At 38.6% G+C, this 23,372-nt stretch overlaps 2 pseudogenes; both read right to left on the bottom strand.

The window, feature by feature from the left end:
• Window positions 1-341: 341 nt before the first annotated feature.
• LOC131792892 (uncharacterized) lies at window positions 342-5,907 on the bottom strand (annotated as a pseudogene).
• Window positions 5,908-16,479: 10,572 nt separating this feature from the next.
• On the bottom strand, window positions 16,480-22,347 carry LOC131782676 (uncharacterized; annotated as a pseudogene).
• Between the last annotated feature and the right edge of the window lie 1,025 nt (window positions 22,348-23,372).

Genomic DNA, 23,372 nt, shown 5'->3' with positions numbered 1-23,372 from the left:
GGAAAAAATGATTTCATAATAAACTTTCACAGTCAATTGAAAACCATTTTTAGATCTACCCACACCCTAATAAGCCCCTACCCCAATAGGCGCTACCCCCTAGCCCATAATATCAAACAAGCATTTTTTCTCACTTTGTCAAACAGTTTGGATACGAGGAAAACCTGTATTTATTTCCATTTATATATAGTTTCTTAGTGAGCGCCCCCTCCCTCCCCCGCTTTTAAATAAGAGCCGGGTGCTTATTCGAGGAAATATGGTGATTGAAATGCACAAGAATATGAAGAACTGACCCACAACTTTTTTTGTGTGCACGTTTAACAAAAGTTGCTATGGGCTCTTCAATGGAGAAATGTAATGTTTACCCAACCATGACCGACGCTATTACGGCAACATTCATTTTGTTGATTTGTTCCATTGTTAAAAGATCCTCCCCCTCCCCCACAGGAAATATCCTCATTAACCCCGCCACTTCCCCCAGTGTAACCACCACCACCGCCCGGTCCCTTGTTGAATGTACGTAAACCACCGCCACCTCCGAACCCACCAGAAAACTTTCCACCCTCTCCCCCCTGAAGAATATCCTGAACCTCCTTTTCCCCCTCTTTTACTAGAGCTCGTTCCATTATGTCCATTACTATGGAAGCCACCACACCACCACCACCATCTGCAATACAATCAAAAAGTGATCGGTGGATTCTCTTACAAATAGCACCCATAAATTTAATTTCTCGCGATCAAACGACGATCCGCAGTGTTCCGAAACTTAGTTTTAGTTCTTTATTTTTAAAGTTTAATTAGTGGAGATTGTTAGGAACACAAAGCTCACGAGGAAAAGTCAGCGCAAAAATGCTGCAATTACTTTTTAGTTGGTGCTTCTGTTTAATCCAGATCTGCAGTTAACGAATGAGAAGCCTTGTCAAGTTTTTCGATGTCATCTCCTGCGTTATATTTGCCGATCCATAATTCATTCGATTATTCACTAAATATGCAGGAGATTTGAAAAGAAAAGAACAAAATTTAACAGAAATCCTAAGTCTTGTATGAGGCGCTTCAAAAGAATCATATAAAAAAATCTTCAAAATTGATATTGAAAAAATTTAATAATTACGGTTTTTATAAATGCTTCAAAATCTGATTATCAGCGACTTACTCTATCATTGGTTGGAGATCGTGAAGGATGGCAATAGAATGCAACAAATTTCTCAGTATTTATAAAAAGGAAATTCTCCACCTACCAGAATTCACACCATTAGTAAGTCCTCCTTGTCCTTCTCTTCCCCCTGATCCCATGGCGAGTTGTTCCCTGCATTTGCAGTGGTGTCTTGGGAAGCTCACATCCCGGATGTTGTTCTGAACATATTTTTGATTCCCCCTCCACCTCCAGCTATGATTAAAGGCGTGTTTGTTCGTCTCACAACAAATGTACCTCCACCACCTCCAGCAGTTTTTAAGTTGGTCCTTCCTTCTGTTCCTTTTTGACCAACAAGTATATGAATGTCTCATCTTTGGTCAAAATAAAGTTTTCCAATCATTCGTGCCCCCTCTTCCACCGTTCTTGATGATACTGTCCTCACCGTACCCCCCTGAGGCTCCTATTGCTTCTATTCTGTATTCGCCAGTGTGTGGCACAGTCCATTGTTGAATACCGCTAGACAATGTGACTTGCCCGTCGTGATCCTGACCTGCGTAATGACCTCCAATTTGGACTGGACCCGTTCTTCCACTCATACCAAGAGTTGTAAATACTGCTGTAAATCCTGTATAATACTCGGGAAAGTTATGGTACTGCTAAGAAATTGTCAAATTGTTTTGGGTACTGCCAATATTGCACACTACCGCTAAGAGAAAAATCCTGTAAATTCAGCAGAATAAGATAACGAAGCAAAAATCTCCATAAAATCTCACTAACAAGCAAAACTGACTCAGTTGATTATTTCTTTCATAAAGGTATCTTCGCACTGGCTCTGGTAATGAACATAGAATCTACTTTCAACTGCAAATATGCTATCACTCTTTGCTGGTAACTCCTTTGAAACTGGTGAATTTACCAAGCTGCATAGCTTTCAACGCTGCAAAATGCAAATCCGTTCACATCTTTAAGAAGAAAACTCCTGGTTGACCTTGATGGACAGCGCTCGAGTGTGTACCTTAAGCTTAAGAAATAAGCATCACCGATCCCCGTGGTCTCCAATGGGCAGAGCATGCAGACGAAATCAGGAAACCTTCGCAAATCAGGCGAGTTTGCCACGATGTCAATGACATTTATTAAGGAAGCTGCAGTGCTGTCCTGTGGTCATAACCAAATTTAAATAATACTCCTGCCTATGGTCTCTTTATTATACAGTCATACATGGAGCATTAATTGAGAAAATCCAAAGTTCTCTGACTAAGTTTATTCTTAATTACCCACTGAATAACGTCTCTTATGCTGATGGGCTCGTTCTGCTGGGCCTGCCTGCCGGTAGAATGCCGTACAGAAATTAGGGACATTACACTCTTGTACATTTTAAGTCTGGTGCTATGTCCACCAGAAAAATATGGAGAGATAAGATAGAATGATATGTTATAAACAGTTACCTGTGCATTTGGTTCCATTTCCACGAAATCCATGTTTACACGTGCAGTTGTACGATCCTAGGGTATTGTTACACTCAGCATTCACATCACAGTTGTGTGTTCCGTCAGCACATTCGTCCAAGTCTAGAGAATCCAAAAAGAAGCCTCTTTTGTGCGGAACCTGTTTTTATGTTTTTATCTCGTGTTTTGTGGTGTTGTTGTTTCCCGTTTGTTTGCTTTAATTGATTTTTGAGATCTTACAGTCAACTATTTTATTTTTGTTTTATCGTTACCATGCTCCCACCAATACCTTGACTCCATATTCTGCATATAAACAGACACAACTCATTCGCTATGACGAAGGACTAACGCTCGAAACTTCAGATTTTAAACTCACAACAGTGGCCTATTTTATGTTATCAACTCACTTGATGATACCAAATTACCTTTGCAGCTTGTTCCATTTCCACGAAATCCATCTTTACACGTGCAGTTGTACGATGCCAGGTTATTATTACAACAGCATTCACCTCACCGTTGTGTGTTCCGTCAGCACATTCGTCCAAGTCTAGAGAATTAAAAGAAGCGTCTTTTGTGCGGAAACTGTTTTTATTTTGTTATCTCGTTTTTTGTGGTTTTATTGTTTTCTCGTTTGTTTGCTTTAGTAGATTTTTGGGAGTTATAGTCAGCTACTTTATTCTAATTTTCTCGTTACCATGTTCCCGCCAATACCGCAACTCCATATTCCGCATATAAACACCATAACCCATATTCCCCCATTTGCTCTGACGAAGGACGAGCGCTCGAAACTTCAGATTTTAAACTCGCAACAGTGGCCTGATACAACTAAATTACCTTTGCAGTTAGGTCCATTTCCATGAAATCCATCTTTACAGATGCACTTGTAAGATCCCATGGTATTGTTGCACTCCGCATTCTCATTACAGCCGTTTGTTTCACTAGAACACTCATCTATGTCTGAGACAACAAAATGAGCGCCACATTTATGTAAGGGTCTGTGTGTATTTGACGTTCTCTGGCCGCAAGTGTTTTCAACTCCATGCTAACTTTCCCCGTTGTCAGATAAGAAATAGCCACACATTCATTTTACTGACTACAAAAAAATTTAGAGGATTCCTCACCTTTATCACAATCGTGGCCTTCAAATCCAGATCCAAAAGCACACAAACATTGATAATCTCTGTGTGTAAAGCCAGCTTGGCATGTTGCATTATTTCTGCAAGGATTACTTGCGCAAGCATTCTTAAGAAGAAAAAGAATATGACCACTTCAATTTTTGTGCTTGTCTTCTGCGCGTGCATTCATGTTTGCGAGTTCTGAATGTTATGCATGTTTGTGAAATCTGTGCGTTTTATCTCATGTTAATGTATTTCGCGCATGCTTTTTTGTTATTTACGCATATGTTGTGTTGAGCACATTTGTTCCCGTTCCAAGCGTGGCACTGTTCAACTCGAGAGCAAAATCTGCGTGTATCTTATAAATGTATAAAAAAAGCTCCAGAAGCGTTCATTCTTGAATAACAAAGTAATGCCTCTCTTAATTCTTTATTTCAACATTTTAAACGTTCAATTATCGTAACCTATATTCTGGTGGGTGGAAGAAGAATTTAGATGAGTGGCAGAGGCTGAGGGATGCTTAGTATTAGTCTTGTAAATAGGCCTCAACGAGAATACGGTCTCATACTCTTGGCTTATAAACGTCATCCCCACCTCAGCTCCGCGGTAAATGTATCTTTCGTTTTCAACCAGTTTTCCATCGTGTTCAATGGTCGCGTTATTCAGATCACACTTGTGTGTTCCTGACGCCTGTCTTAGCTTATGGAAGTTATAGCTGACCCAGTTAGGTTCCAGATAGCATTGTAACCTGCAGAGATCCTCGTCGAATACTTCAATAGTTCGAAACCGAGCGATTCTCCAACCTGTAGCCAGGTTTAGGAAAACTGGTAAACTTCAAATTGCGGCAGTTGCCTGGTGAACAATTATATTAAGAAAGTTGGTATGTCACATTGAGCCCCTCTACTGAGACTGGAATTATAGAGCAGTGTTACTGCTGACTTTTTGCTTTAGTTCAGCACCAAGAGAGTGATTTATATTGATAATCTGACCTATCATGTTATCTGCCTTTGGTTGTGATCAGCTATCGTGATCGAACGAGTATTGCACAAATCAATAAACACTTTGTTGTTACATAGAATGAATCGTGTTTATATAATAATAATGGTCCACTCGTCTGAGCATGTTTGGTTCTGTAAAAAAAGGGTTATTATCGGAACGTGTCGTGAAGTTTTTATTGCGTGAATTCATGAGAAGCGGTTGTTGTTATGTCGCTTGACTTAAGGTTTCAACCAAACTGCGTATTAATAATGAAAAGCGCGAGAAGACAAAATTGGTCGTTCACGCAAAACTCACGAGCTTCTTAACTTCATCAACACCATGGTACGGAATTTAGCTCTTGGCTTTCTACTTTTAAGGATGTAACAAAAGTTTTCACTGCATACTGTACATTAAACGGCGAAACGCTGAAATTTTTTCTTGAGTATGCACACCATAGGGGCATAACTGTGTACGATATGAGAAAAAAGTCCTTAACTGTCAACTGTTTTCTTTGTTAATCAAATCTTTTGTTTGAACCACCTGTTTTTTCTCAGCTAAGTCAGAATTTCCTTTCTGTGATGGATCATAAATAACTTATGCCATAGTTCTACCAACTCGCTCGAATACACGAATTCATTCCTCGATTTAGGTGTTTTGAATATCAACCAACATGTAGGTCAACTTTGGAGCCAGATTGTAAAAAAAAAGTCAGGTTTCCCTCAGATAACATGATTAAGTGCGTTATGTTTCTCGCTGTGACGAACTAAAAGGTTTCTTTACCAAGAATCAAAAAGCTTTACATCTGTGTAAAGTTTTAAGTTGAACAAGAGAAGCCATTTTGGTTGAGTTTAGATGAGCCTCTCCACTCATCAATCGTGCATGATCAAACAGTCGAACACGTCTCTAGACTTCAATTCATGAAGAAACAGTGACTGTTTTTCTTTTCTAAAGTTGACTTTGCTTTAAGATACTCCAATAAGCGCCCCTTCTTTTTGAATTTAGATGAATAATTAATTATATTGATATTAATTGGAGAAGCTTAGGCGATTACTTTAAGATTCATTTGTTGTAACAAAAAAATATATGAAATGAAAAAAATAATTCATTACCTTGGTAAACTTTGAAAATATACTCAAACCATAACAAAGTCAGATCTGTGTAAAATCTTACCTTGTCCTTCCGGTATTAGGGAGGCCAAAACAATGAGAACGAAGTATTAGAGTACAGAGAACATGTTCTCAGAAAACACCAGTTATAACTCTAGCGAACAGCCACAGTGAGTATCTTAAACATGAAGGAAACATCACGCAAAATATGACAGCTTAAGTTTGATCTCCGTTGAAATACTCTACTCCATCTATTATTTTATGAGTTTCTCAGTTGTTTTCGTACTTGCATTAGTTACTTTTGGATTTAGTTGGTCGATAAAACTCGATTATACATAATGCACGTAAATCTTTTTTAATGCAAAACATTTCTTAGGAAATTGGACCTATGCCAATGGACGAAGCGAGTAATTAACCATATGTATCTTTTAGGAAGAGTGTTTTTTTAACATAATCACCCGCAACCATCTCAGCCAATATTACAGTGTGCTTCCGTTCTGGAAAAGAGTCCACTCGTGATGAATGATTGACATTTTCTGAAAGTGTGTCAATTATTTTAGGATCTTGTGACTGCTCCGTTACATTAGAAATTGTATTGGAAATCCTTGAACCATAATTGTAGGAGTGAAAGAAATCGGAGAGCTGAGTGTGAGAATCAATCGAGGGCTTTAAAACATTTGAACAATTGATCAATGACTCTTACCACACTAACTGAGTTTCGAATAGCGCTCAAGCTTTAAACTGGTGCTCAAGCTCTTTTTCCTTGTCATTATCCGTCATCTTTTAAGCGGATTACTGTTGTTCTTTCTGTCCCAGATGCCCGTGCAATGTGCAATCTGCTTCATGCGAAAAAAAAAGATGTTAGGTGTGATTGAGTCGGGCCAAAGAGCAGAATTAAGAGGGTGGAAAAAGGTATTTTGATGGCTCCAAAATTTGCAGTGTGACGCGTGATTGAACTCAAATTATCCGCGTGACGCGGGACCGGACAACACAACGTGATGCGTGATTTGCTATTTTGCCAGCGCATGATGCGTGATTTACAAGACTTCTTATTAGAATTCCGTGATAAGTGAACGCCCTTTAACCTAGAAGGATACCAATCATCAAAAGTAAATAGGGTCATAACGAAGATCACTAAAACGTGGCATCCGTGTCATTGTATTCTGGTCTTATCCGTTCTTTCCAAATTAGCAAAGTTCATACTAGTTCTCGCGGGATAACTAGTTAGCCATATATGAGTTCAAACTATGATGACTATAGGATGCCCAGACGAGTAAGCGCTCGCAGAGCGTCAAGTTTCAACAAGTAAGTCTTTTTTATTTGTCAAACAAAAAGCAATATGACAAGTGAGATGCAATTCATTCCAGTACAAAAAAAAAAAGATGCAAGATAATTTGTTGATAATACATCCCGATAGCTTAGACACTCTTATATTATAAGCTTAGCGTACGTACCTCCTTTTTTAAGTGGACGCGACTGAAAAAAAAAAAAATTAGGTTAACATAATTACTTCCGTGCATGTGGTGTGATTGAAACGCCACACCTGTGTTGCCACCCTCAATTAAGGGATACTGGCTCTGACTGATCGTATGAAAATTGAAAATCCGACGAAGTTGGTTTTACTCTAATCCGTGACAAATAACCAAAAAGTGATTGAATGATAAACCCTCATTAGTCAAGTGAAAAACATTTTAAACGATATAAGACTTGAGATACACAAGTTCTCTATAAAATATTTATCGATTATAGATCTTTCATTTATATTAAAAAGTTGATTATCAGTGGATCAATAACCCTAAAACTATATTCGGTAGCTGTTTTTCACATTATGTCAACCTATAAGCGGAAAGCAATTTGTGTCCTAAAATACCCCTCACCCTAAGAAAACTTAACGCTCACAAATAATGGGGTCTTTACCACACAGCTTTCAAAGCTTACATTACACCAAAGCACCTTAACCAGATTCTTATAACCAAAATATCGCATGTTGATAAAATGTTACTTGACTTGATATTATTGTCAGTTTATTTGGGCTGCAGTGTTAAAAATGTAAGTTGCGTTCGGAGTCAAGATGTTTGGAATTCCGAGCCCAATTTCCAGGATCACCTCTTAAATATTGCAACATGATGACTACATTTGGTAACATTTAAGTATTCTTGCTCTAATATAAGTTACTGAAAATTACACATGACCACTGTCAATAGCACAGAGTTGTGGAGGCGTTAAAGTCTTTTAAATGCATCCGCACAGCTCCTACGATAAGGCAGCGATCGCATGGCCGCCGTTACTCTATTTATTGCGAGCAAGTGTTTGTGTGATTTTAATCAATAAATTATGGTCCGTTCTGGGTCGGCGAGTATGGGAAGCACCCCAAAAATTGTTCTCAATTTGGAAATAAAAAGCCGTATAAGTGTTGAAATTCGACAATTTGACGGTTTCAAGCAGTAGCCTGAACTCGTCTGCCGGTTGCCAAAGGACTAAAGTGCTAGCGTGCAAATGGCTAGGCCCTTCGAAAGTCATATTTTGTTTTTTTATTATTTGAAATCCTCGGCTTTGAACCACTAAAAGTATCTGCTGCGACAACGGTCGTCATGAGCTACTTAGACCACATAACGCCTTGGAAAATTAAGAGCCCAGGTCTTATTTTAGATGACAAGAGTTAAAAAACTTTTCGTAAAGATGCGAGTCTCGAGTATAGCCATGTTCCACACGTCTGTCGTTAAAGGTCCTGCGTGTCACCTGTTCTGAGATGTGTCTGATTCTCTGCCTTCTGCCTTACTCTGAACAGAGGACAGGAAGTGACAAGAAATAGAATTCCTGGCGATATACCAAACCATACCCGTGACAGTCTATTCTGTGGACCAATTGACGACCCCATCTGAGTCACTTTTGGTTAATACGGTAGGAAAATGAACCCACCCAACTCCAAGTATACAGGCCGAAAGTCCATTGTGAGACCTGATTAACTAGGTCATCATGATATTATATATTCACAATATGCAGTCTTACCGCCTTTTCTAAACTCATGTATTTATCGTTAGCAAGTTTCCTCTTTCAGATTTTCTCAAAAAACGAAATCTCCAAGAAATACAAGAACAAGGGCGGTGAAGATAATGGGTTGACATAAACACTATTTCGAAACAGGCTGTTTATTTCATGTTTACTGTGTTGTCATTTCTGGCCCTTGGGAGGGGGCAACAATTGGCGCTGTTTTAAATTGTTCAAATGTATTTAAGTTAAAGGAAATACAAAAAATAGTGTCGACAAGTGGCAAAGAAGTGTCAAAAAAACCGCTTTAAAATGAATTTTATCTATCATTTCGTTAAATTCGCCGTATTGATAGGTCGCCTGGGTCTCGTACGTTCAGAGAATGTCTGTGAAGGAGACTGGAAGTAAACTCGTCTTCTCGATAGTTATTGTGACTCTTTGGGAAGATAGCCAGTTGCAAAGGAATTTCGCTGGGAAACTACAGAAAAGTTCCAACACTATAATCAGAGTTCTGACCAAAACAACAACAAAATTAACTATCAATAGCCAACAAAATCAGTTTATTGAGTAATAATTAACTGTGGTTATCCACATTGTTTACCATAGTGACTTCCATTAAGGTTATGAAGCAAGTACTATTCGTTCACACACGACCACTGAGAGCTCCCTTCCTGTAACTCCTTGAAAAGCAATTTTCTAAGTTTTGAAGACTAAAACTTTTCAAAACATTAATTTCTAGTCGTTATCAAGCCCAAAACGTCTTTTCCCAATATGATAATTATAGCCATTCTCCTCCACCTGTAGTGAAAGAGCACAAGATGCCTCCTGGCAAAACTCTCGCCTAACTATTGAGCATAAAAAAAAACAATCAAACACAATAAATAAAATTTTGCGTAAAATTGAAGTTACCATTACCTTGGTGTATATACAACTGCTCTTCTACCCTGCATTATGGACAGAGGAAACAGCTCTGGGAATATTCATTTTCCCCACTGAGACGATGACTGAGTATCGTTCTAGAACGCCCCAAACTCAAACTCGGTTAACTCGAGCGGATTTAATGTATTTCAGTACATCTCTATCTGTAAAATATGTCCTTTGTTACCCTCTCCCCCCCCCCTGTATACGTAAGGGAACCACAACATTGCTCATGCGTCACATCTACAAGTTGGCTATAAAAACTTGTGCCGGTTTTCCATTTTGCAGAAAACCGTTAGAGGTGAAGGAGAACGGTGTCCATTGATTGGAAGGGAATCGCAACACCAAATTTATTATTTGCCAAATGGGGGACTCAGGTGATAGCAAACAAGGACGCCATTCGTACTACAAACCGAACCTTATTTTTGAGGGATAAGTTACAACCAGCGCCAATGGCAGAGGAAATTCACAGTCGGCCCAAAGGAGGAACAACAAAGACCTAACTGTGTCGTATAAAAATTGAAAATTGAGGTTAGTTTTGAGCTGATCAAGGAAAAAAAAGATTTCATAATAAACTTTCACAGTCAATTGAAACTACATTTTTAGTTATATGTAATAACGTATTCCTCGAATTACCACCCACGCTCTAATACGCCTCCTCCCCCCCAATAAGCGGCCACGCCCCAGCCCCTAAAATCAAACAAGCGCCCCTACCCCTCCTTTTCTCCCACTTTTTCAAACATTTTGGATTGCGAAGACAACCTTTGTGTTCATTTCCATTTTATAGACCTTTTTAAGCTTCAGTTAGAATAGTTTATTAGTTGAAGACTAGTGTAATATCGTATTTCCTGGCAGTAACTACTCCATCCCTATAAAGCCCCATCCCCCAAAAGGCGCCACCCCCTAACCAATAATATCAAACAAGCGCCCCCTCCTTTATTCTAACTTTGTCAAAAAAGTGGGATACGAGGAAAACCGGTATTTAATCTAGGGTGTGGGAAATCATTGAACCATATAAACTGTAGGAGTAATAGAAATCGGGTGAGTGTCTGAGAATCAATTGAGGGGTTTAAAATATTAGAACAATTGATCAATGGCTCTAAACAAACTACACTGAGTTCTAAGAGCGCGCTTTTAAAAATAGTGCTCACGCTCTTGCCTTGTGGTTATCCTTCATTTTTTATGCGGATTACCGATGTCCTTTCTGTCACAGGTGCCCGTGCGATGTGCGATCTGCTTCATGCGAAAAAAGAAAAGTTAAGAGCAGAATTACGGCGATATTGGGTCTAACTGATCGTATGAAAAAGATGCAAAATCTGCCACTTAGTTTTACTCAAATCAACGGAAACAAAAAAGTGATGACACGATAAACCCTCTATAGTCAACTGAAAACCATTTGTTAACATGTGAAGCCTTGAAGATAAACCAGCTCTATATAAACTATTTATCTATACTAATGCCTTTCAAGTTAATTAATGAGTGATTATCCGTGGATGATAAGCCTAAATATCTTGGCAGCTGTTTTGTGACATTATGTCAACGTATAAGCGAAAGCAGTTTGTGTCTAAAATGCCCGTCACACTAGGAAAACTTCACGGGCCACAAAAACGGGGTCTTACCGCACAGTCTTGCCAAATACATTGCGAATAAAGTGTTTTACTCCAAGTGAAAGAGCAGAAGAACCTCCTAAAAGGTACATCTCGCACTTTTCTTTCTGTCAGGAGTACATTTGTCACCAAACCAATCCGACTCGTTGTAGGCTACTTTCAAACTGTTCAAGCGGATATGATTATCCATAAACAGTTTATAATCTCTTGGCCTTACTTAAAAGGATGAGTTTTCGCTATAACCCTCACCACAAACCATCTAAGCGAATATCTACAGTGTTTTGTGACTTCCCTTGAAATTTTTAAGTTCCCAAGAATGTTAGCAGTTGTTGTCCAAAATTTCATTGAACATAGGGTAAATATTTTATTCTCATTTTATTTGTATTTATACTGTGATTATAATTACTGGACTATAACATACATAATGTCGAAGTGACAGGAAGCTCAATTCTATGATGGGCACGAGTATATGGAATTCAGTGAGATTATTTTAAATTCTGGATAACAAAAAGTCGTGATGGCGATAAACCCTCTTTTCCGCGAATCTTCGTAAATTATCAAATATCTTTGTTCGATAAAACAAAGAAAACAAATTGATACCCTAAAATAACTTTCATGTCTCTTGTGGCACCTCACAAGAAATAAGGAGTCCTAATTTTACTTTTCCTTTGTTTAAAGTTGGAACGTTTTCTAAAATATCAATGTTGATACCCACATACTCCTCGCCTACCCCCGAAAAAAGAAACTAGACAATACATATCGACAAGTGAAATTGAAGAACTTGAAGTTGGAAGTAGCCAAAAAAAAATGTTTTTCATGCGGAGGAAAGCCATCAGGGTTAATTTGATTTTACAAAACAAAGTAAACGAAAAAACAAAAGATAATTATTTCACCGTACAGCCAGGCAAGGTGCATTTTACTGTCAGCTAATGCCACCTAGGATTGCAAAGAATCGATTTTTTTAGAAGCACCTTATTTGCAATTTTGAAACTTTTGAGGCAGGAAAATATCATGGACTCGTATGCAAATCTTGTAAGGCTGCTAAAGCTAGGGTACTTATGAAAACATGGGGGGTGGGGGCGGGGAGGTGGTAGTGAGTATAGAGGGTGATACAATAAATACTCATTATGAACACCAATTTCCACTGAAAGCGTTGATACATCAGGTAGTGGGCTCGGGACGGCAGTCCTACTTTTGACATTTAACATACATTGAAAACATACATCTAAAATTACTAGATATAGATTTCAAGATTGACTTTCTTTTTTTTTATTGTGTTTTTAACATATCTAGCCAAATTTTAATTTTACATAAATCAATTCCTTACTCATCGGTGTTAAGACCCTCAACTTTGAGCCACTGGATCCCATTTTGAAACTTTATGGTCATGAAAAATCTATCCAATTAGGTCCAGAAGTTTCCCTCTAGGAAAGCCTGTAATACTATCGTTGCAAGACCCAGCAAAAAAGGCTTATTTGGGTTACAGTGTGAAAGAGTAAGTTCTTTTCTCAATCAGTGCTCGGAGTTCACGGGTCAAAATTTCCAGGATCGACCACATTAAATAGTGCAGGTGTTGATGAACGACATTTTGTATCATTCAAGTATTATTCTCTTATCGAATGTGCTGAAAAATTCACATGACCACCGTCAATATCCCAAAGATTTCTCTGAAGTCGCAAAGGTTTTTTAAATGCATCAAACACTCTCCTACGATAAGGCAACTGTCCTATATTGCTGCCGTTATCTATTTATTCCTAGCAAACGGTATGTATTTTAATTCAATAACTTATGGTCCTTTCCGTGTTCAGATACCTGGACCGATCTAGCAGAATTCCTTCAGCAAAAAACTTCTAGTCTTAGAAAAATGAGTATCGTACATTGAAAGTGATACCTGATATAAACGAAAGGCGAACCAACAAATTTAGAATGGAGCGACTTGGGAACTAAACTTGAAATTATCACAACTAAATCAAAAGAACTACAAGAACAGGTAAGACAGCAAAGTTAGTTATTCCTTTCAATTAGAATCTGTTGTGTTGGCGGCTGGGTAGGGGAAAAGCACGAATTTTGTTATCAATTTGGACATAAATAGCCGGTAAGTGGTGAATTTCAAAAATTTGACGTTTTCAAGCACTCTTGCCCATAACTACAAGGCTGAGGTTTCGTATAACCTTACTCAACCATCTCAGCGAATATTAGGGTTTTTTTACTTCTTCTGAACTTGCTTGACTCTCAAGAATGGAACTTTTTACTTACGGACCTACAATAAGACTTTGCCAATTTTTTTGAAATAGGTAAATATTTTATTCTCATTGTTGTGTTATTTTCGACTGTGATTATTACCACTAGACTATGAACATTACATATGCTGAAGTGAAAGGCAAGCTTAATTCTATGATGTCACGAGTATATGTAATGGATATTATTGTAAATTCTGGATAACAGGAACGTTGTGATGGGGATAGACGTTCTTCCATTAAAGGACCCGCAAAACTGCTCCTTTAGGAGCCAAAAAATCCACCAATCAAGGGCGGACTTTAGGGGATTGGTCGGTGGGTCCCAACAACTCTCTTCTATCACCATCGGCCCTGTGGCATGAGTGGAATTTGTTTTTTTTTGGCTACTTGTATGACCCCTAAATTCTTGCAACTACAAGATTGCATTTGACCTGGTTATACCAATCAATATGAAATATCAAATATTTACTCTTGATTATGATTGTCATGTTTATATTGGGCTACAACGTGAAAGAGTTGTTTGCTTTCTGACATCAAGTGTTCGGAATTCCGTGTCAAAATTTCCAGGATCCTACATAAAATATTGCACATGTTTAAAATTTCAAGGATTCACGAGTGAGATAAGACAATGTGGTGATGGCGACATTTTGTAACATTCAAAGGTATTCTTGCTTCTTAAATCATTCTGCTGGAAAATAACACATGCACACTGTCAATATCACGGATTTTTCTAAGTCGTAAAGTCGTAAAGAGCAAACGTTGGTGTTACCTTTAATTATTAACTTATGGTCCTTTCTGTGTGGCCGGGCAGGGGAAGGGGGGCACGGACGTTTGTTATCAATGTGGAAATAAAAGCCGGACACTTGTTGTGAGTGTCGACAATTTGAGGTTTTTCATAGCAATAGCCGGAATCGTCTGCCGGTGCAAAGGGAATACCAGGCTAGCGTTGCAAAATGGTTTAACCCTTCGAAAAGTCATGATTGAGGTTAATTAATATTTGTGGTTTGAACTCCTCGGCCTTGAAAACTAAAGTAATTCTCTGGACATACGGCCATCATGAGCTAGTTATGACACATAACGCATGGGAAAGTAAAAAGGCAAAGGTATCTATTTCAGATGACTGGAGTGTTTAAAAGCCTGTAGTAAAGATGCCGTCTCGAGTATAGCCATGTTCAACAAGTCTTGCGTGAAGGTCCTGCGTTTCAACTGTTCTGACGATAGGTCTGACGTTCTGCCTCACTCTGAAAGAGGAATGGAAGTGGATGGAAGTGAAGGAAACAGAAAGTCCTGGCGATATACCAACCCTACCCGTGACAGTCGATTCTTTCGCCAATTGTCGACCCCATTTGAGCCACTTTTGGTGATACGAATAAAAAAGTGCTCCACCCCACCCCAGGTGTTATAGTTTAAGCGTCAAACTTGTGGCTGCGTTATCTTAAAGCAAGTAACAGAACATTGACAAAAACATAGGAGGACCAACATTGAACTCGCCCCTCCCCCCCTCCCTACCTATCGCTAGCTTTTTTGCCTACTTGAATATTACTAAGTGCGCTGAGTTATAGTCCGCCCAGTCTCCTAGGCCAAGAGAAGGTCTGCGAAGGAGACTGAAAGTAACTCATATTCTCGCTAGTTGTTGTGACCTTTTGAAAAGATAGCCAATTTCAAAGGAATTTCGCTGGGACACTACAGAAGTCTCAAATACTATAATCCAGAGTTCTGACAATAACATACAACCCCAAAACAACTATAAATACCGGGAAAAAATTCGTTTATTGACTAAAATCAACTATGGTTATCAAAATTTACCATAGTGAATTAAATTAAGGTTATGAGCAAACACTATTCTATCCAAAACTTTTCTTAAAACTGAGAGCATCAGGCTTTCTAACATGAAAATTTTCAAACATGTAATTTCTAGTCGTTTTCAAGCACAAAACGTCTTTTCTCAATCTGCTAATTATAGCATGCTCCTCCACTTCAGTGAACGAGCAACAAGTGCCTTTTGAAACTTATACTGGATGTTGATCATGGAAATAACAATCTCTAGCAACTAAGAAAAATTGGTATATATAACTGCTCTTCTACCCTGCATTATGGAAAAAGGAAACAGGTCTGGTGGAATTTCATCCGGACCACTTTAAACGATGACTGAGTCTAGGTTTTAAAACGCCGCAGACTCAAACTCGCTTAACATCTGTTAGTAACATATGTTAATATCTGTAAATATTGTCCTTTGTTTACCCTCTCTCCCCACCTGTATACCTCAGGGACAACACAACACTGATCATGGTCAAATCTTACAAGTCAGTATCAACCCTGTGCCGGTTTTCCATTTTGCAGGAACCGTTAGAGGTGAAGGAGAACGTTTTCCACTTGATTGGAAATCGTAAAAATACTTTAACATTTAACATGGGGATTCTGGTTGATATAGTAACCAAGGACGCCATACAATAAACACAAACCGAACCCTTATGTTTTAGGGTAATTTACAAAAAGCGTCACTGGCAGAGGATAATTCAGGCGGCCCCAAGGGCGGAACAAAGCCAAATAATGGGCCTAAATGGTCGTTAGTAAAAATTAAAACTTGAGTTCGTTTTGTGTATGCGGATCAAAGGAAAAAAAAGTGATTTTCTATGTAAAACTTTCACCAGTCAATTGAAAAATACTTTTAGATATATGTAACACCGTCTTTCCTCGAGGAACCACACCAACGCTACATAAGCCCCCTCCCTCATAGGCACCACCCCATAATATGAAACAAGAGTCCCCCTCCTTTTTTCTCGCTTTTCAAAAAAGTTGGGATACGAGGAAAAACTATATTTTATTCTCCACGTTATATACAACATTCTGAGCTGCAGCTAGAATAGTTTCTTAGTAAAGCGACCCCCCCTTCCCCTTTAAGCTTAAATTTTGAATAAGAGCCGGTGCTTATTCGAGGAAATATGGATGATTGAAATGCACAAGAATATTAAAAACTGACCGACAACTTTTTTTGTGCACGTTAACAAGAGTTGCTATGTGCTCTTCATCGGAGAAATGTAATATTTACCCAACCATGACCAGCGCTATTATAGCAACATTCATTTTGTTGATTTGTTCCATTGTTAAAAGATCCTCCCCCTCCCCCACAGGAAATATCATCATTAGCCCCGCCACTTCCCCCAGTGTAACCACCACCACCGCCCGGTCCCTTGTTGAAAAAATGTAAACCACCGCCACCTCCGAACCCACCAAAAAACCCTCCACCCTTCCCCCCCCCTGAAGATATCCTGAACCTCCTTTTCCCCCTCCTTTACCAGAGCTCGTTGCATCATGTCCATTACTATGGAAGCCGCCACCACCACCACCTACAGTACAATCAAAAAGTGATCAGTGATTCTCTTACAAATAGCACCCATAAATTTAATTTCTTGCGATCAAACGACGATCCGCAGTGTTCCGAAACTGTACTTTAGTTCTTGATTTTTGGAAAGTTTAATTAGTGGAGATTGTTAGTAACAAAAAAGCTTATGAGGACAAAAGTCAGCGTAAAAATGCTGCAATTAACTCTTTATTTAATGCTTCTGTTTAATCCAGATCCGCAACTGACGAATGAGAAGCTTGTCAAGTTTTTCGATGTCATCTCCTGCGGTATATTCGCGGATCGATGTCGATAATTATATAAATATGCAGGAAATTTGAAAAGAAAAGAGCAAAATTTAACAGAATCTTAAGTCTTGTAGGAGGCACTTCCAAGAATCATCAAAGAAAAATCTTAATTAATAACTAAAATTAACATTGAGAATTTTGATAATTACGGTTTTTATACATCCTTCAAAATCTGATTATCAGCGACTTACTCTATCATTGGGTTAGAGATAGTGAAGGATGGCAGTAGAATGCAACAAATTTCTCAGTATATTATAAAAAGCAAATTCTCCACCAACCAGAATTCACACCATTAGTAAGTCCTCCTTGTCCTTCTATTCCCCTGATCCCAGTGGCGAGTTGTTCCCTGCATTTGCAGTGGTGTTTATGGGACGCATCACATCCCGGATGTTGTTCTGACATATTTTTGATTCCCCCTCCACCTCCAGCTATGATTAAAGGCGTGTTTGTTTCGTCTCACAACAAATGTACCTCCACCACCTCCAGCAGTTTTTAAGTTTTTTTTCCTTCTTTTTCCCCTTTTGACCAACAAGTATATGAATGATCTCATCTTTGGTCAAAATAAAGTTTCCAATCATTCGTGCCCCTCTTCCACCGTTCTTGATGATACTGTCCTCACCGTACCCCCCTGAGGCTCCTATTGCTTCTATTCTGTATTCGCCAGTGTGTGGCACAGTCCATTGTTGAATACCGCTGGACAATGTAACTTTGCCCGTCGTGATCCTGACCTGCGTAGTGACTTCCAATTTGGACTGGACCCGTAGTTCCACTCTTACCAAGAGTTGTAAACACTGCTGTAAATCCTGTATATCGCAAAATGAAAGGGAAAGTTATCGCAAAAATGAAAGGGGTAAATTTGCATCGTACTGCTAAGAAATTAATTGTCAAATTCGCTTTGGGTATTGCCAACGAAGTTGCACACCAGCTAATCCCACTAAAAAAAAGTATTCCTGTAAATTCGGCAGATATGGTTATCTTCATGACGGTATCTTCGCACTGGCTCTGGTAATGAACATAGAATCTACTTTCAACCGCAAATATGCTGTCACTCTTGCTGGTAACTCCTCGGAAACTGGTAAATTTACCAAGCTGCATAGCTTTCAACGCTGCAAAATGCAAATTCGTTCACATCTTTAAGAAGAAAACTCCTGGTTGACCTTGATGGACATCGCTCGAGTGTGTACCTTACGCTTAAGACCTAAGCATCACTGATTCCCGTGATCTCCAATGGGCAGAGCATGCAGAGAAATCACCTCAAAGGCCAACAAAACCTTTCGTGAATCAGGCGAGTTTTCCGCGATGTCAATGACGTTTAGATAAGGAAGCTGCTGTGCTGTCCTGTGGTCAGACCCAAACTTGAATAATGCTCCTGCCTATGGGTCTCTTTATTATACAGTCATACATGGAGCATTAATTGAGAAAATCCAAAGGTCTCTGACTAAGTTTTATTCTTAATTACCCACTGAATAACGTCTCTTATGCTGATGGGCTCGTTCTGCTGGGCCTGCTGCCGGTAGAATACCGTACAGAAATTAGGGACATTACACTCTTGTACAAGTTTAAGTCTGGTGCTATGTCCACCAGAAAAATATGGAGAGATAAGATAGAATGATATGTTATAAACAGTTACCTGTGCATTTGGTTCCATTTCCACGAAATCCATCTTTACACTTGCATTGTACGATCCCCGGGTATTGTTACACTCAGCATTCACATCACAGTTGTGTGTTCCGTCAGCACATTCGTCCAAGTCTTGAGAATTAAAAAAGAAGCATCTTTTTATACGGAACCTGTTTTGTTTTTTTTCTCGTGTTTTGTGGTGTTGTTGTTTTCTCGTTTGTTTGCTTTAATTTTTTTTGAGATCTTACAGTCAACTATTTTATTTTTGTTGTATCGTTACCATGCTCCCACCAATAGTGTAACTCCATATTCCGCATATAAACAGACACACAACCCACAATTCCCCCATTTGCTCTGACGAAGGACTAACGCTCGAAACTTTAGATTTTAAACTCGCAACAGTGGCCTATTTTACGTTATCAACTCACTTGATGATACCAAATTACCTTTGCAGCTAGTTCCATTTCCACGAAATCCATCTTTACACGTGCAGTTGTACGATGCCAGGTATTGTTACACTCAGCATTCATCACACAGTTGTGTGTTCCCTCAGCACATTCGTCCAAGTCTAGAGATAAAAAAGAAGCATCTTTTATACGGAACCTGTTTTTTATTTTGTTATCTTGTGTTTTGTGGTTTTTTATTGTTTTCTCGTTTGTTTACTTTAGTAGATTTTTGGGATGTTATAGTCAGCTACTTTATTCTAATTTTCTCGTTACCATGTTCCCGTCCAATAGCGTAACTCCATATTCCGCATATAAACAGACACACAACCCATAATTCCCCCATTTGCTCTGACGAAGGACTAACGCGCTCGAAACTTCAGATTTTAAACTCGCAACAATGGCCTATTTTACGTTATCAACTCACTTGATACAACTAAATTACCTTTGCAGTTAGTTCCATTTCCATGAAATCCATCTTTACAGATGCACTTGTAAGATCCCAGGGTATTGTTATACTCCGCATTCTCATCACAGTTTGTTTCACACTAGAACACTCATCTATGTCTGAGACAACAAAATGAGCGCCACATTTATAAGGGTTTGTGTGTATTTGACGTGCTCTGGCCGCAAGTGTTTTCGCCTCCATGCTAACGTTCCCCGTTGTCAGATAAGAAATGGCCACACATTCATTTTACTGACTACAAAAAAATTTAGAGGATTCCTCACCTTTATCACAATCGTGGCCTTCAAATCCAGATCCCAAAAGCACACAAAACACTGATAATCTCTGTGTGTAAAGCCAGCTTGGCATGTTGCATTATTTCTGCAAGGATTACTGGCGCAAGCATTCTTAAGAAGAAAAAGAATGACCACTACCACTTCAATGTTTGTTGTCTTCTGCTGCGTGCATTCATGTTTTTGCGAGTTCTGAATGTTATGCATGTTTGTGAAATCTGCGCGTCTTCCATCATGTCCATGTATTTCGCGCAAGCTTTTTTGTTATTTACGCAAATGTTTGTGTTGAGCACATTTGTTCCCGTTCCAAGCGTGGCACTGTTCAGAGCGAGAGCAAAATCTGCGTGTATCTTATAAATGTATAAAAACAGCTCCAGAAGCGGTCATTCTTAAATAACAAAATATGCCTCTCTTAATTCTTTATTTCAAAATTTAAACGTTCAATTATCGTAACCTATATTCTGGTGGGTGGAAGGAGAATTTAGAGGAGTGGCAGAGGCTGAGGGATGCTTAGTCTTAGTCTTTTAAAAAGCCTCAACGAGTAAAAATCTCATACTCTTGGCTTAAAAACGTCATCCTCCTCAGCTCCGCGGTAAATGTAACTTTTTCGTTTTTTACCAGTTCTCCATCGTGTTCAATGGTCGCGTTATTCAGATCACACTTGTGTGTTCCAGACGCCTGTCTTAGCTTATGGAAGTTATAACTGACACAGTTAGGTTCCAGATAGCATTGTAACCTGCAGAGATCCTCGTCGAATACTTCAATAGTTCGAACCGTGTGATCTCCAACCTGTAGCCAGGTTTAGGAAAACTGGTAAACTTCAAATTGCGGAAGTTGCCTGGTGAACAATTATATTAAGAAAGTTGCTATTTGGCATTGAGCACCTCTACTGAGACTGGAATTGTAGAGCAGTGTTACTGCTGAATTATTGCTTTGTTTTAACACCAGGAGAGTGATTTATATTAATAATCTGACTTATCATGTTTATCTTCCTTGGTTTGTGATCAGCTATCGTGATCGATCGATTGTTCCCGAAATCCATAAACAACTTTGTTGATATATAGAGTAAGTCGTGTTTATCAATGGTCCTCTCGTTTGAGCATGTTTGGTTCTTTTAAAAAAGGTATTATCGGAACGTGTCGTGAAGTTTTTTGTTTGGTCAATTCATGAGAAGCGTTTGTTTTTATGTCGCGTGACTTCAGCTTTCGACCAATATGCGTATTATGAAAAGCGCGAGAAACAAAATTAGTCGCTCGCGTATAAAAATCAAGCCTCTCAACTTTATGAACTCCATGGTACGTCAAGCAATTTTGACAAACTCTTTTTACACTATCTATGTCCTGGCTTTCTACTTCTAAAGATGTAACAAAAGTTTTTTTATGCATACTGTGTATTAACGAGCACTAAAGGCGAAACGCTGAAATTTACCCTCGAGCATGCACACCCCAAGGGGATAATTGAGTATGACGGAAGAAAAAAATCCTAAAATGTCAACTATCGTCTTTGTTAAACAAATATTTTATTTGAATCACCTGTTTTTGCCTCAGACTAAGTTAGAACTTCCTTTCTGGGGTGGATCATTATAACTTATGCCATAGTTCTACCAACTCGCTGGAATACACAAATTCAGTCTTCGATTTAGGTTTTTTGAAATATGAACCAAAACTTAGATCAACTTTGGAGCTGATTGTGCAAAAAAAGTCAGGTTTTTCCACAGATAATATGTTAAGTGCCAAGTTTGAAGCACTGCTCTAACAATGCGTTTTGTTTGCTTTGCTGTGACGAATTAAAAGGTTTCTTTACTAAGAATTAAAAGCTTTACTCCTGTATAAAGTTTTAGTTGAACAAGCCGAGCCATTTCAGTTGAGTTTAAATGAGCCTCTCAATCTTATAGTATTCAACTCATCCATCGTGCAAATCAAAAAAGTCGAACACGTCTCTAGACTTCAATTCATTGAAGAGACAGTGACTGTTTTATTTCTAAAGTTAACTTTGCTTTAAGATACTCCAATAAGCGCCCCTCCTTTTTGAATTTAGATGAAATAATTCATTACATTTGATATTAGTAGGAGAAGCTTGTGCGATTATTGTAAGTTTAGCCGTTGTTGTAAACAAAAAAATTTTGAAAAAAAAAATTTATCGCCTTGGTAAACTTTGAAATATACTCAAACCATAACAAAGTCATAACTGTGGTAAAATCTTACCTTGTCCTTCCGGTATTAGGGAGGCCAAAACAATGAGAACGAAGTAGTAGAGTACAGAGAGCATGTTCTCAGAACACCAGTTATAACTCTAGCGAACAGCCACAGTGAGTTTTTCAAACATGAGGGAAACATCACGCAAAATATGACAGCTCAAGTTTGATCTCCGTTGAAATACTCCACTCCTTTATTATTTATGAGGTTCTCAGTTGTTTTCGTACTTGAATTAGTTACTTTGGGATTTAGTTGGTTGATAACTCGATTATGCATAATGCACGCAAAATCTTTTTTAATGCAAAACATTTATTAGAAATTAGACCTATGCCAATCGACGAAGCGAATAATTAACGATATCTTTAAGGAAGAGTTTTTTTTTTTGCATAATCTGAGTGTCTGAGAATCAATCGAGGGCTTTCAAACATTTGAACAATTGATCAATGACTCTAACCACACTAAACTGACTTCGAAGAGCGCTCGCTTAAAACTGGTGCTCGGGCTCTTTTTCCTTGTCATTATCCGTCATTTTTTTATGCGGATTACCGCTGTTCTTTCTGTCCCAAATGCCAATGTGCGATGTGCTTCATGCAAAAAAAAAATTGTTAAGTGCGAAAATTAAGTCGGTCCGAAGAGCAGAATTAAGAGATACTGGGTCTAACTGATCGTATGAAAATTCAAAATCTGCACTTAGTTTTACTCTGATCAGCGGAAACAAAAAAGTGATTACACAATAAACCCTCATAGTCAATTGAAAACCATTTTTTAACATGTAAGACTGGAGATACACAAGCTCTATATAAAATGTTTATCAATACTTATTCCTTTCATGTTTTTAATGATTGATTATCAGTAAATGATAAGCCTAAAATATCTTAGCAGCTGTTTTTAACATTATGTCAACGTATAGGCGAAAGTAGTTTGTGTCTAAAATGCCCCTCACACTAGGAAAACTTTACGCTAACAAAAACGGGGTCTTTACCGCACAGCTTTCAAAGTTCCATTGCACCAAAACATGAACACAACATGGGCGCATTAAGAGAGACACCGAGGGAGCTGGGGTTCTGCTCACCAGGCTCCCCTAGGTTCCATTTTACGTTCCATTTTAGGATCCATTTCCATAAAAACCTTCTTTTCAAGTGCAGTTGTGAGGCTAAACCATAATTTTGAGCAAACGATGGGGGGATTCAGACCTAGTA

Source organism: Pocillopora verrucosa, chromosome 10 (genome assembly GCF_036669915.1).
Source record: "Pocillopora verrucosa isolate sample1 chromosome 10, ASM3666991v2, whole genome shotgun sequence".
NCBI classification, from domain to species: domain Eukaryota; kingdom Metazoa; phylum Cnidaria; class Anthozoa; order Scleractinia; family Pocilloporidae; genus Pocillopora; species Pocillopora verrucosa.
This window is presented reverse-complemented; position numbering and strand designations above follow the sequence as displayed.